The 12,582-nt window shown below is 39.0% G+C and overlaps 1 protein-coding gene across 1 annotated transcript in view; it reads left to right on the forward strand.

Moving 5' to 3' along the window:
* Positions 1–12,582, forward strand: part of C13H4orf51 (chromosome 13 C4orf51 homolog) — a 44,937-nt gene that overhangs the window by 6,944 nt on the left and 25,411 nt on the right. The window lies entirely within an intron of this gene.

Below are 12,582 nucleotides of genomic sequence, written 5' to 3' on the forward strand. Positions count from 1 at the left end.
GCATGTTTGATCAATTTCAGACTACAGAAGTTGTTAAAAATCTTCAATTTCCTCATATTAGGCCTTAGTGTTTGGTGCACAAATTTGAATAATAGTCGTAATACTTTCCTTGTAGGTGTATGGATATTATCCTGTCACTGACAGCATTGTACTTCAGGATCACACAGAGGATAGATCTTGAAATGTTCTTTTTGATGATGAATGTGACACCATTCTTCTTCAATTTGTCATTCCCAGCATAGCAGACCAAAGGGGAAGAACAAGCTCGGCATTTCTCAAGCTGAAAGAACTGAAGAAAAAACCCAAGCCTCCAGTTACAAAATGGACAAAATATTGAATGATGCAGGAAGCATCAAAAGAAGATGAAAGAAATACACAAAGTCACTGTACCAAAACAAATGTATGAACATTCAGTCATTTCAGGAGGTAGCATATGATCAACAACCGATGGTATTAAAGGAAGAAGCCCAAGCTGTATTGAAGGCATTGGCAAAAAAACAAGGCTCCAGGAATTGACGGAATATCAACTGGGATGCTTCAACAAATGAACACAGTGCTGGAGGTGCTCACTTATCTATGCTAAGAAATTTGAAAGACAGCTACCTGACCAACTGGCTGGAAGAGATCCGTATTTGTGTCCATTCCAAAGACAAGTGATCCTACAGAATGTGAAAATATTAAACAATGTCATTAATATCACATGCAAGTAAAATTTTGCTAAAGATAATTCAAAAATGGTTTCAGCAGTGTATCGACAGGGAACTGCTGGAAATTCAAGCCAGATTCAGAAGAGGACATGAAACAAGGGATATCATTGCTGATGTCAGATGGAACATAGCTGAGAGCAGAGAATACCAGAAAGATATTTACCTGTGTTTTATTGACTATGCAAAGGCATTCTACTGTGTGGATCATAACAAATTATGGATAATATTGAGAAGAACAGGAATTCCAGAAGACTTAATTGTGCTCATGCAGAACCTGTACACAGATCAAGAGGAAGTCACCTGAGCGGAATAGGGAATACTGCAAGGTTTAAAATCAGGAAAGGTGTGTGTCAGGGTTGTATCCTTTCACCACACATCATGGATTGAATTATGTACCCCCCAAAATGTGTGTACTAATTGGGCTGGGCCATGATTCCCAGTATTATATGATTTTCCTATATGTTGTAAATCCTGCCTCTATGATGTTAATGAAGGCGGATGGGTGGCAGTTGTGTTAGTAAGGCAGGACTCAACCCACAGGATTGGATTGAGATATAAAAGAAAAAAGTCACTGGAGAGCCAGGGGGACCTTATACCACCAAAATGCAGCACCGGGAGCAGAGTATGTCCTTTAGACCTCATGTCTCTGCGCCTGAGAAGCTCCTTGACCTTGGGAAAATTGAGGACAAGGACCTTCCTCCAGAGCCTACAGAGAGCAAAAGCCTTCCTCTGGAGCTGACACCCTGAATTTGGAATTTTAGCCTGCTTTACTGTGAGAAAATAAAATTCTCTTTGTTAAGGCCATCCACTTGTAGTATTTCTGTTATAGGCAGTACTAGATGACTAAGACACCATATTATTCATTCTGTATACAGAGCAAATAACCCAAGAAGCTAGACTATACGAAGAAGAATATGGCATCAGGATTGGTGGGAGACTCATTAATATGTAGATGACACAACCTTACTTGCTGAAAGTGAAGAGGACTTGGAGCACTTACTGATGATCACTATGGCCTTCAGTAAGGATTACACCTCAACATAAAGAAAGCAAAAAGCCTCATGACTAGACGAATAAGCAACATCATGATAAATAGAGAAAATATTGAAGCTGTCAAAGATTTCATTTTACTTGGATACCCAATCAACACTCATGGAAGCAGCAGTCAAGAAATCAAACGATGTATTGCATTGGGCAAATCTGCCACAAAAGATCTCTTTAAAGTGTTGAAAAGTGAAGATGTCACTTTGAAGACTAAGGTATGCCTGACCCAAGCCATGGTATTTTCAATTGCCTCATATGTGTGTGCAAGATGGACAATGAATAGAGAAGACCAAAGAAGAATTGATACCTTTGAATTATGGTGTTCGTGAAGAATATTGAATATACCATGGACTGCCAGAAGAGCGAACAAGTCTGTTTCAGAAGAAGTACAGCCAGAGCGTTCCTTGGAAGTAGGAATTGTCTCCCATACTTTGGACATGTTATCAGGAGGGACCAGTCCCTGGAGAAGAATGTCATGCTTGTTAAGGTAGAGTGTCAGCGAAAAAGAAGAAGACCTCTATGAGATGGATTGACACGGTGGCTACAACAATGGGTTCAAACATAGCAACAATTGTGAGGATGGTGCAGGGCCGGATAGTGTGTTGTTCTGCTGTACATAAGCCCACTATGAGTCAGAATCAACTTGACAGCACCTAACAACAACAGTTCTCAACATTCTCAATGTCAAAAACAAGAGAAGTCTGATAAACTGTGCCTACCATGAGGAGGTTAAGAGACACGACTATGACACGTAACGTGATATCCTAGATGGCATCCTGGAACAGAAAAAAGACACCAGGGGGAAACTGAGGAAATCTGAATAAAGTATGAACTCTTATAAATAATGTATCATATTAATTCACTAACTGTTACAAATATACCATACTAACCTAAGAAACTAGAAATAGGGGAAACTGTGTGTGGGGTGTAGAGGACCTCTGTGTACTATCTTCACAATAATTCTGTAAATATAAAACTGTTCTAAAATAAACATTTTATTTAAAAAAGGAAGTGAAGTGGTAAGGAGAAGGGCTGCCTTAGAAAAGATGGTCAGAAGGCAAGATTATTAGAGTTAGGAGGGATATTTATAATGATAGAAAAAAACTGTTGCTGTTGAGTCGATTCTGACTCATAGTGACCCTATAAGACAGAATAGAACTGCCCCATAGGGTTTCCAAGGAGTGGCTGGTGGATTCAAACTGCTGACCTTTTAGTTAGCAGCTGTAGCTTTTAGTCACTGTGCCACCAGAGCTCCATAATGACAGAAGGGTCATCCAAATAGGAAGATTTAACAGTCTTAAATTTGTCCACATCTAATAGCGTAGTGTGAAAATTTATTGGGTAAAACTGGCAGAGTTAAAAAGAGAAATAAGCAAATCTAAAATCATAATTGAAGATTTTAACACATCTGTCAGTTACCAATGGAACAAGCAAATAATCAGTAAGGACACACCAATTTTGGACAACATAATGAAGACATTTGACCTAGTTGGCATATCTAAAGTGCTGGATCAACCAACTGCAGAAAATACATTCTTTTCAAGAGCTTATGTGACATTTTCAAAAATTGATCATATGTTAGGCCATATAAAAAACCAACACATTTCAAAGGATTGAAATCATACAGAGAACGTTCTCTGACAAATGTTGCTAAGCTAGAAATCAATGACAAAAAAGAAAATATTCAAATATTTAAAAATTAAATAATACACTCCTATATAACCCCTGTGGAGTCCTGGTGGCATAGTGGTTAAGAACTTGGCTGCTAACCAAAAGGTCGGCAGTTCAAATCCACCAGCTGCTCCTTGGAAATCCTATGAGTAGTTTTACTCTGTCCTATAGGGTCACTATGAGTTGGAATCGACTCAGTGGCAGTGGGCTTGGATATATAATCTCTGGGTTAAAATGAACTAATAATGAAAATCTGAAAATATTTTTAATTGGATGGTAAATAAAATAAAACATAAAAATTTGCAAAGGGCAAGACTTCTAGAATGCAGAGTGAAGAACTCTGGGAATCTATTCCTCCATAAAAGCAAAAAACCACTGGCAAAAATTGTCAAATTCAACTTTTTCAAAACTCTGGAAATTACCAAAGTTGTGCAACAATCTGAGAGTGGGTATTCAAGAAAAACTGCAAAACTTGGTAAGAATAGCAAGGCTTGTGACATCGTAACTTGACCTCTCCCACCCCTCTTTCTCTGTTCCATAGTAGCTGTGACAACCAGCAACATTGCAGCTACCAGAAGAGCCAGGCTGGACTTGGAACTCCTCAAAACATCCCAGCCCCACTCCATTTGACTTATCTCACAACTCTCTGGAATAATCCCCTTTCTAGGGAGTTGTCTTATTTGATCTGACATGGAACTTGAGGAAAAGCCGTATCCTTTTAGGGCATTTCTAAATTCAATGGCAATTGCTTAATATCACAGCTGCCTAATTGGGGTAAACAAGAGCCTGGGCAAAAACTTAAAAGGAGGATCTGAGAAGTGAGATGTCCATAGGGGGCTTTCAAACATTCTGACATGTTCCTGGAGATACAGACATTCAAGCACATATGCAGGGCTGTATATACGCCCAGGAAAGAGTTGACAGGACCCTGACCTTTCACTTCAGGCTGACACCGAGGCTCTGTGAAAGCAGTAAGTAGAAGCTAAGGGAAAATCGTAAACTGAACATTGCAGACAAGCCCCAACACACAGAGAGCCCCTTAGCAAAGGATGGAAGACTTACTGTTCAAGGCATTTTTAAAAATGGCCAATCATTAGCTGACCATTAAGTACATTGAGCTTAGACTTCAGAGGCTGCACACTACATGGAATACAGACTTAACAGGAAATCACTAAGCAAACAAGTACAAACAAAACCAACAGCAACACTTTTTTCCTACTTGCTGTTCACACTTCAATCTATTCCATTGAAGCTTGTTTCCATCAGTCCATCAAAACTGCTTTCACAAAAGTCACCAATGATCTCCATGCTTCCACGTCCATAGGATATATTTCTGTCCTCATTTACTCGTTCTCTCAATAGCTCTCAACCCAGTCAACTACCTCTTCTTTCTAGACACATGCTTCTTTCTTCATAGCACATCTGTTGTGGATTGAATTGTGTTCCCCCCAAAATACATGTTGTAAATTCTAACCTCTATGCCTATGGTTATAATCCTATTTGAGAATGGGTTGTTGTGCTGTGTTAATGAGACAGGTTACTATATATGTTAATGAGACAGGTTGCTATAAGGTGGTCTTGAGTTAATCTCTTACAAGATATAAAAGAGTAGATTAAGCAAACAGAGATGGGGAAAATAGATGTAAAGCTTCATGGAGATCTCCAAGGAACCATGAAGCAGAAGAGGAAGAGACAAGGACTTTCCTCCAGAACTGACAGAGAAAGAAAGCTATCTCCTAGAGCCAGCACCCTGAATTCGGAGTTCCAGTCTCCTAAACTGTGAGAAAATAAATTTCTGTTAAAACCATTCATTTGTAGTATTTCTGTTATAGCAGCACTAGAAAGCTAAGATGACATCCTTCTGATTTTATCCCTATAATATTGGCAACTCTGGGAAGAGGAATCTGATTTCCAGAATTGCTGCATTATATTATGGAATGTCCAGTTTTCAAAAACAAATTACAAAGCATACAAAGAAATAAGAAAGTATGGCCTAAACACAGGGGAAAAATGCAGTCAATAGAATCTGCCCTTAGGGGGACTCAGATATTGCACTTAGTAGACAAAGGTTTTAAATCAACTGTTGTATGCTATTGTCTTGGAAGAAGTACAACCAGAATGCTCCTTAGAAGCAAGGATGGCAAGACGACATTTCACATACTTTGGATACGTTGTCAGGAGGGATCGTTCCTTGGAGAAAGACATCATGCTTGGTAAAGTAGAGGGTCAGCAAGAAAGAGGAAGACCCTCAACGAGATGGATTGACACAGTGGCTGCAACAATGGGCTTAAGCATAGCAACAATTGTGAGGATGGCACAGAACTGGGCAATGTTTTGTTCTGTCATACATAGGGTTGCTATGAGTCAGAACCGACTCAGTGGCACCTAACAACAACAACATTGTGAACTGCGATCAAAGACTGAAGAAAAAAATTAAAAATAATCACTACTGACCTATTCTGCTTTAGTATTCAAAGGTACTTTTCTTTCTAGTAAATGATACATATTAAGGAAGGTTATTATGATGAACTAAAAAGAGGCATATATACGAATAAAGCTATTTTTAGTGGGCAATATGTCTTAATTTATATTTTCTTTGCTCCTGTCTATAGTGGCCAAAATACTAATTTTCTAACACAGCATTCCTCCCTTCATGGAAATAAGATGAGGAAATACAGGAAGGCCCAGGCCTCACGGTACCTTGATCAATCATTATAAGCAGCTTCCCTTTATTTTCATAACCTGGAGGTTTTCGCAACCTAGGGCAATGCATCAGAAAGATTTGGGGTAAACAATCTTTTTTTGATTTGATTTCTGTTAAAATAGGAGAAGGGCTATTGTGAACTCAAGAATTCTCAGGCAAGTCATTCTTGGCAGTGAGTTCAGGATCTGAAAAATAATTGTATATGAATCTCCCATTTTAGAATTACCACAGAAAGTTAACATATATATCAGTTGAATTTTATTGAAGCAAGCAACCAAATAAATCTGGAACTTCAAAGGGATTATCTAGTTTAGAGATACATTTTCTGAATTGTTAGTTTAGGGATGATTTTTAAAGTTATGGAACTGGATGAGATCACCAAAAGAAAGACATGAAATAGAAAAGAGAGACCTGGACAGAACCCTGAGGAATTCCAACCTTTAGAGATTGGACAAAGGAAAAGTTAAAAAACAAAAGAGAGTGGCCAGTAATACAGGGATAAAATCAGAAGAAGGTACAATGGAGAAATATGTGTCCAGAAGGAAGAGGTAGCCAACTGGGTTGAGAGAAGGAGTAAATGAGGACAGAAATATATCCAATAGATGTGGGAGCATGGAGATAATTGGTGACTTTTGTGGAAGCAGTTTGGTGGACAGATGGGCACAATCACTGGAATAAATTGAAGTGTGAACAGCAGGTGGGAAAGAATAAAAGGCCTGTGACAACTTTGGGAGAAGAGTCAAGGAGGTTTCGTTCTGTGTTGTTTGTTTTTGCTTGTTGTTGTTTTCTTTTGTTTGCAAGATGATACTTATTGGCACACCATAGTTAGTTGATGGGAATGATCCAGCAGAGAGAGAAATTAACGATGCAGGTTGTTGTAACAAGAGAGAAGGCGGAAAAAATGAGTGCAGATATAGGTAGTTTAGTTCATCTGCTTACAGGAGAATGAGCTTTCCTGTATGGTGGTTTCTTTTTTTTTTTAAAGTCATTTTTTGTGGGGAATGGGGTCTGAATTGGTACGGGAGGATTGAAGAGTGAAGAACCCAGAGAGAGTTGAGAATGAGAAAGCCACCTTATTTGGGAAATATAGTAGGATTACTTGACGGTGTTGGGAGCCCATCTGAGATTTATAATCAGTACTTGACAGCCTCATGTGGAATTTTTCTCCAACAATATTCAGCTGTATGGAGAAAGGCACAAAGAAGAGAGATTGTCAGAGTTAACTCCCTTTGGGTTTTTACAGGCTAGGGTGAAGGAGAGAGTGAGGAGTAAGGAAGCTGAAGGGATTTTCAATGGAGTGATTATAAAGATTGCCAAGTTGGAAAGGAAGACAAAAGAAGGGCCTGGTGAGAGTTAGAAAAAGGGAAACAAACACTTGGCATATGACAGTCAAATATTTATTGAACACCTACTACATACTCAGTGGTATATCTTGATAGCATAATCTCCAAAAAAAAGAAGTGAATTTTGCTGAAGGGAAGAGAAATGGTCTGGAAGCAGAAACGAGGAGTCTCCAGGTCCTGTGCTGTGAGCGGTGTGAGGAAAAACAGAGGCCTTTGCTGAGAGAGTTTCAGAGAAGGCTGTGCTCTCAAGGGACAGCTGGTTCCCTTAGAGCAAGAGGAAATAGTAAGTTTCCAAAGGGGATAGGAATGAGAGCTGGTGATGTAGAGGAGTTTTTGGATAAAACTGGAAGTTCCAAATGGAACAGTGGATGAGTTGAGAGGAGAAGAGACCTTGGGGGGTTGGGCCAAGAGGTTGATGAGATCAATGTGAGGATTATTATGGAGAATATTAATGCCTGGGAAGGCCTGCCTGGTCTTCTGGCAGTGACTGAGATGCATTGGGAAGTGAGGCTTGATGGAGCCAGATCGGATGGTCCTTAAGAGCAATGGTTGCTACACTTGTTTGATTACGAAAATTATCAGTTCTTGCTAAAAATTAAGATTCTCAAACCTCTCTTCTCAGAAAGTCTGATTAGGAGGCATTGATGTGTCTGTATGTTTAACAAGTGCTCCAGGTGATTCTTATGATCAGAAAACATTGGGAAACATTGCTTTGAAAGACAGAGAAACATGGCGCCTAATACCAAACCTGTTGTTGCTTCAGGAGCTTCTATCCGTCACTCTTTCAGGAGGCACTGGACGTTATGGTTTTGTTCTCTAGTTTCCATTACATCCTAGGGCAAGCCTTGCTTCCCCATCTTAACCTTGGACTCCTCGAAGGGGCCTCATTGTCAATCAGGAGAAATACAAACCCAAGAAAGATGAAAAGCTGTGATAAGATGACTGGATCTTTCAGGATAATTCCATACTATTCAAAAAGCAAGGATTTTCCTTTCTGAATTGGTACTTAGACAAATTCTGAGCAAAAAACGAACAGCATGTTGAGTCATGCTTCTCAAATGTAGCAACACTGTGTTAGGGCTAACTAGAAGTCGCAGGATAAATACCAAAATAAACCCAAACCCATTGCCATCGATTCCAACTCATAGTGACCCTACAGGACAGAGTAGGACAGCCCTATAGGGCTTCCTTCCAAGGCTGTAATCTTAAAGACAGCAGACTGCCACATCGTTTTCCTGCAGAATGGCTGGTGGGTTTGAACCGCCGATCTTTTGGTTAGCAGCGGAGCACTTAACCACTACACCACCAGGACTCCTCACAGGATAAACAGGGAGTGTTAGTTTGTTACATGGGGGCGTTGGTGGTTCGGTGGTAGAATCCTCACCTTCCTTGTGGGAGACCTGGGTTCAATTTCCAGCCAATGCACCTCAAGCACAGCCACCACCGATGTGTTATGGGAGGCTTGTGTGTTGCTCTGATGCTGAACAGGTTTCAGCAGAGCTTCTAGATTCAGATGGACTAGGAAGAGAAGCCTACCAGTCTACTTCTGAAAATAAATCTGTGAAAACCTTGTAGGTTACAATGGTTTGATCCACAATTATCATGGGGATGGCACAGGATCGGGCAGCATTTTGTCCCCTTGTGCATGCAGTAGCCATGGGTCAGGGCCCAACTTGATGGCAGCTGTCACAACAACAGCAAGTTTGTTACAGCACCAATAGAAAAGTAATACTGGTGAAAAAATAGAAACTTTTTATAATAACGGAAAATGTAAATATAGCATGATATAAAATGTTCATGAATGTTTAAAATAGTAAATATATAAGAAAATTAGTGTTTACTTGTAACCCATAAAAAAAATGCTACTTACCACGTTGTTAAAATATGTCATCTCTAGGAATAAGTATAATAAAAGATGTACAAAATCACACAGAAAACTATAAAATATCAGTGAAAAAAACAAAGCAGATCTAAGTAAATGGAGAGATAAACCATGTTATCATGTTTGTGAAGGATATTGACTATACCATAGACTGCTGAAAGAATGAACAAATCTGTCTTGGAAGAAGTACAACCAGAATGCTCCTTAGAAGCAAGGATGGTAAAACTTCATCTCACCTACTACGGACCTATTATCAGGAAGGACCAATCCTTGGAGAAGGGCATCAAGTTTGGTAAAAAGCAAAAAAGAAGAAGACCTTCAACAAGATAAATACACAGAGGCTGCAGCAATGGGCTCAAACATAGCAATAATTGTGAAGATGGCACAAAACCGAGCAACAATTCATTCTGTTATACACAGGGTCACTATGAGTTGGAATTGACTCAACAGCATTTAACAACAACAACAAACCATGTTCATGGATTGGAAGATTATTGCAAAAATGTTAGTTCTCCCAAACTTATTTCTATATTCAATTCACTCCCAATCAAGATTCCAATAGGTGTCTTCGTGGAACTTGACAAAATTATTCTAAAATTCATATGGAATTCAGAAGACCGCAAAAGAGTCAACACACTCAAAAAAAACAAAGACTTATTATATATGACAAGATAACAAGGCTTATTATAAAGCCTCAGCAACTAAAGGTGGTGTTATGGAAAAAAGATAGGCAAATAAACCCATGGAACAGAATAAAGAGCCCAGAAACAGACCCATACATATATAGACGGCTTATGACAAAGCTGACTAAGCAGCAGAGAAAAGCTGTGTTTTCAATTCCAGGTAGATTAATTCCTAATTAAAGACCTAAGTGTAAAAGGCAAAATAAACTATTAGATAGTAACATAGATAATATCTTGATGATTTTGAAGTTGGCAATGATTTCTTTAATAGAATGTAAAAAGCACTACCTACAAAGAAAAAGATAGATGCCCTAGTTATCTAGTGCTGCTATAACAGAAATACTACGAGTGGGTGGCTTTAATGAATAAAAATTTGTTTTCTCACAATTTAGGTGGCTAGAGGTCTGAATTCAGGGCATCAGCTCTAGAGGAAAGCTTTCTCTCACTGTTGGCACTGGGGAAGGTCCATGTCTCTTTTCCTTTTCTGTTCCTTGATTCCTTGCCAATCTTCATGTGGCGTGACATCTACCATCCCCCATCTGTGCCTACCGTTCCCCATGTGTGCTTCCTTGCTTTTGTGTCTAATCTGCTCTTTTTGTATCTCAGACATGATTGGTTTAAGACACACCCTACACTGATATAGCCTTATTAATATATCAAGAAAACCCTATTCCAAAAGGGATTACATCCACTGATATACCAAACTCACTGCTTTCATGTTGATTCGGACCCATGGTGACCCCATAGGGTTTCCAAGGCTGTAAATCCCTACAGAAGTAGACTGCCACATCTTTCTCCTGCAGAACCTATGGTGGTTTCAGATCACTGACCTTTTGGTTAGTAGTTGATCACTTTAACCACTGTGCCACCAGGGCTCCTTTCTGAAGATACAGGGGGTAGGATTTACGACACGTATTTTTGGGGGACACAATTCAATCCACAGCAATAGAAAATAGATTGGACTACCTTAAAATTAAGTGCAGCAGTTCTGTTCAACGAAGTACACCGATAAGAGAATGTAAAGACAAGCCACAGAGAGGAAGAAGGTACTTCCAACTCAGTGACTAACAAAGGCCTTTTGTCTATGAGAAATATGAAGAATTCCTAAAAATTAATATGAAAAAGACCAAACCCGCTGCCATCGAGTCGATTCCAACTCATAGCGACCCTATAGGGCAGAGTAGAACTGCCCCATAGAGCTTCCAAGGAGCACCTGTCGGTTAGCAGCGATAGCACTTAACCACTACGCCACCAGGGTTTCCCTGAAAAAGACAACCCACTAAAAAAATGGGAAAGACTTTAATACGACGCCCAATAAACCAAGATATCCAAACAGCCAATAGCTATTCAAAAGAGTGATCAACCCCGTTAGTAGTCAGGAAATGTAAGTTAAAGCTACAATGAGCTAACCCTCCACACCCTCCTAGAGAAGTTAAAATTAAAAAGACTATAAATACTAAGTGTTGGTGAGAATGTGGAACAATGAGATCTCATATTCATAGGACAACAATTTGGCCTTATCTTTTAAAGTTGATGCTGTACATACCCTGACTTAGCAATTTTGCTTCCAAGTGTATGTCCAACTGAAAAGCATGTTCACCTGTGCACCAAGAGACATGTACAAGAATGTACATAACAGCATTTTTCACAATAGACAAAAAAACTGAAAACCAAATGTAGAATACTTTTCATCTACAGTAGAATGGATAGAAAATCTATATTCATGCAATGGAATACTATATAGCAATGAATATGAACAAACTATGGTTACACCCATTAATGTCACAAACAGTGTTGAATGTTTTGAGTCAGAGACAGTATATTCCATATAATTCCATCTATATATATATATTTTAATATATATTTTTTAAAAGCCCAAACCAAACTATAGTATTTGGACATTTCTGCTTAGGTGACAACAATATAAAGAGAGGCAAGGAAATGATCCCATAAAACCAGGAAACTGGCCCACTACCTATATCAGAATCACCTACTCCAAACCTATTGAGAAATAATTACTGAATGTTGGACTTAGAAATCTGCATTTTAAAATAAATACCCACAGGTGAGTTAATTGATTAATTTTTCCTGTTCCTTTCATGTTGCTGTAGTTGTGCGCCGTCAAGTTGATTCTGATTCACAGCCACCCCTAGGCTGAAATCTTTACGGGAGCAGATTGCTAAGTCTTTTCACCTGTGAGGACACTGGTGGGTTTGAACTGCCAACTTTTCATAAGTTAGCAGCTGAGTACTTAACCTTTGCGCTACCAGGGCTCCTTGTTCCTTTCACAGCACTTATCTTATTTTGAAAAGAACTCTCTAGAGAAACATTCACAAGTCTGTTAAAACAATTACGAACTTTAATGCTTGAGCCTTTCATGCACATATGTGGAAAATTTTACAACAAATCAGAGAGTGAACAAATCACTAAAGATAGAATGAGAATGTTGAACCAGGATTGATTTAATGAGAGTGTGGAGTTATGGAAGGGTGTGAAGAGAAGGAAAGAGAAAAAGCAAAAGCTTAAAAAATGAGATGAAAAGATGAGT

Source organism: Loxodonta africana, chromosome 13 (assembly GCF_030014295.1).
Source record: "Loxodonta africana isolate mLoxAfr1 chromosome 13, mLoxAfr1.hap2, whole genome shotgun sequence".
Taxonomy (NCBI): domain Eukaryota; kingdom Metazoa; phylum Chordata; class Mammalia; order Proboscidea; family Elephantidae; genus Loxodonta; species Loxodonta africana.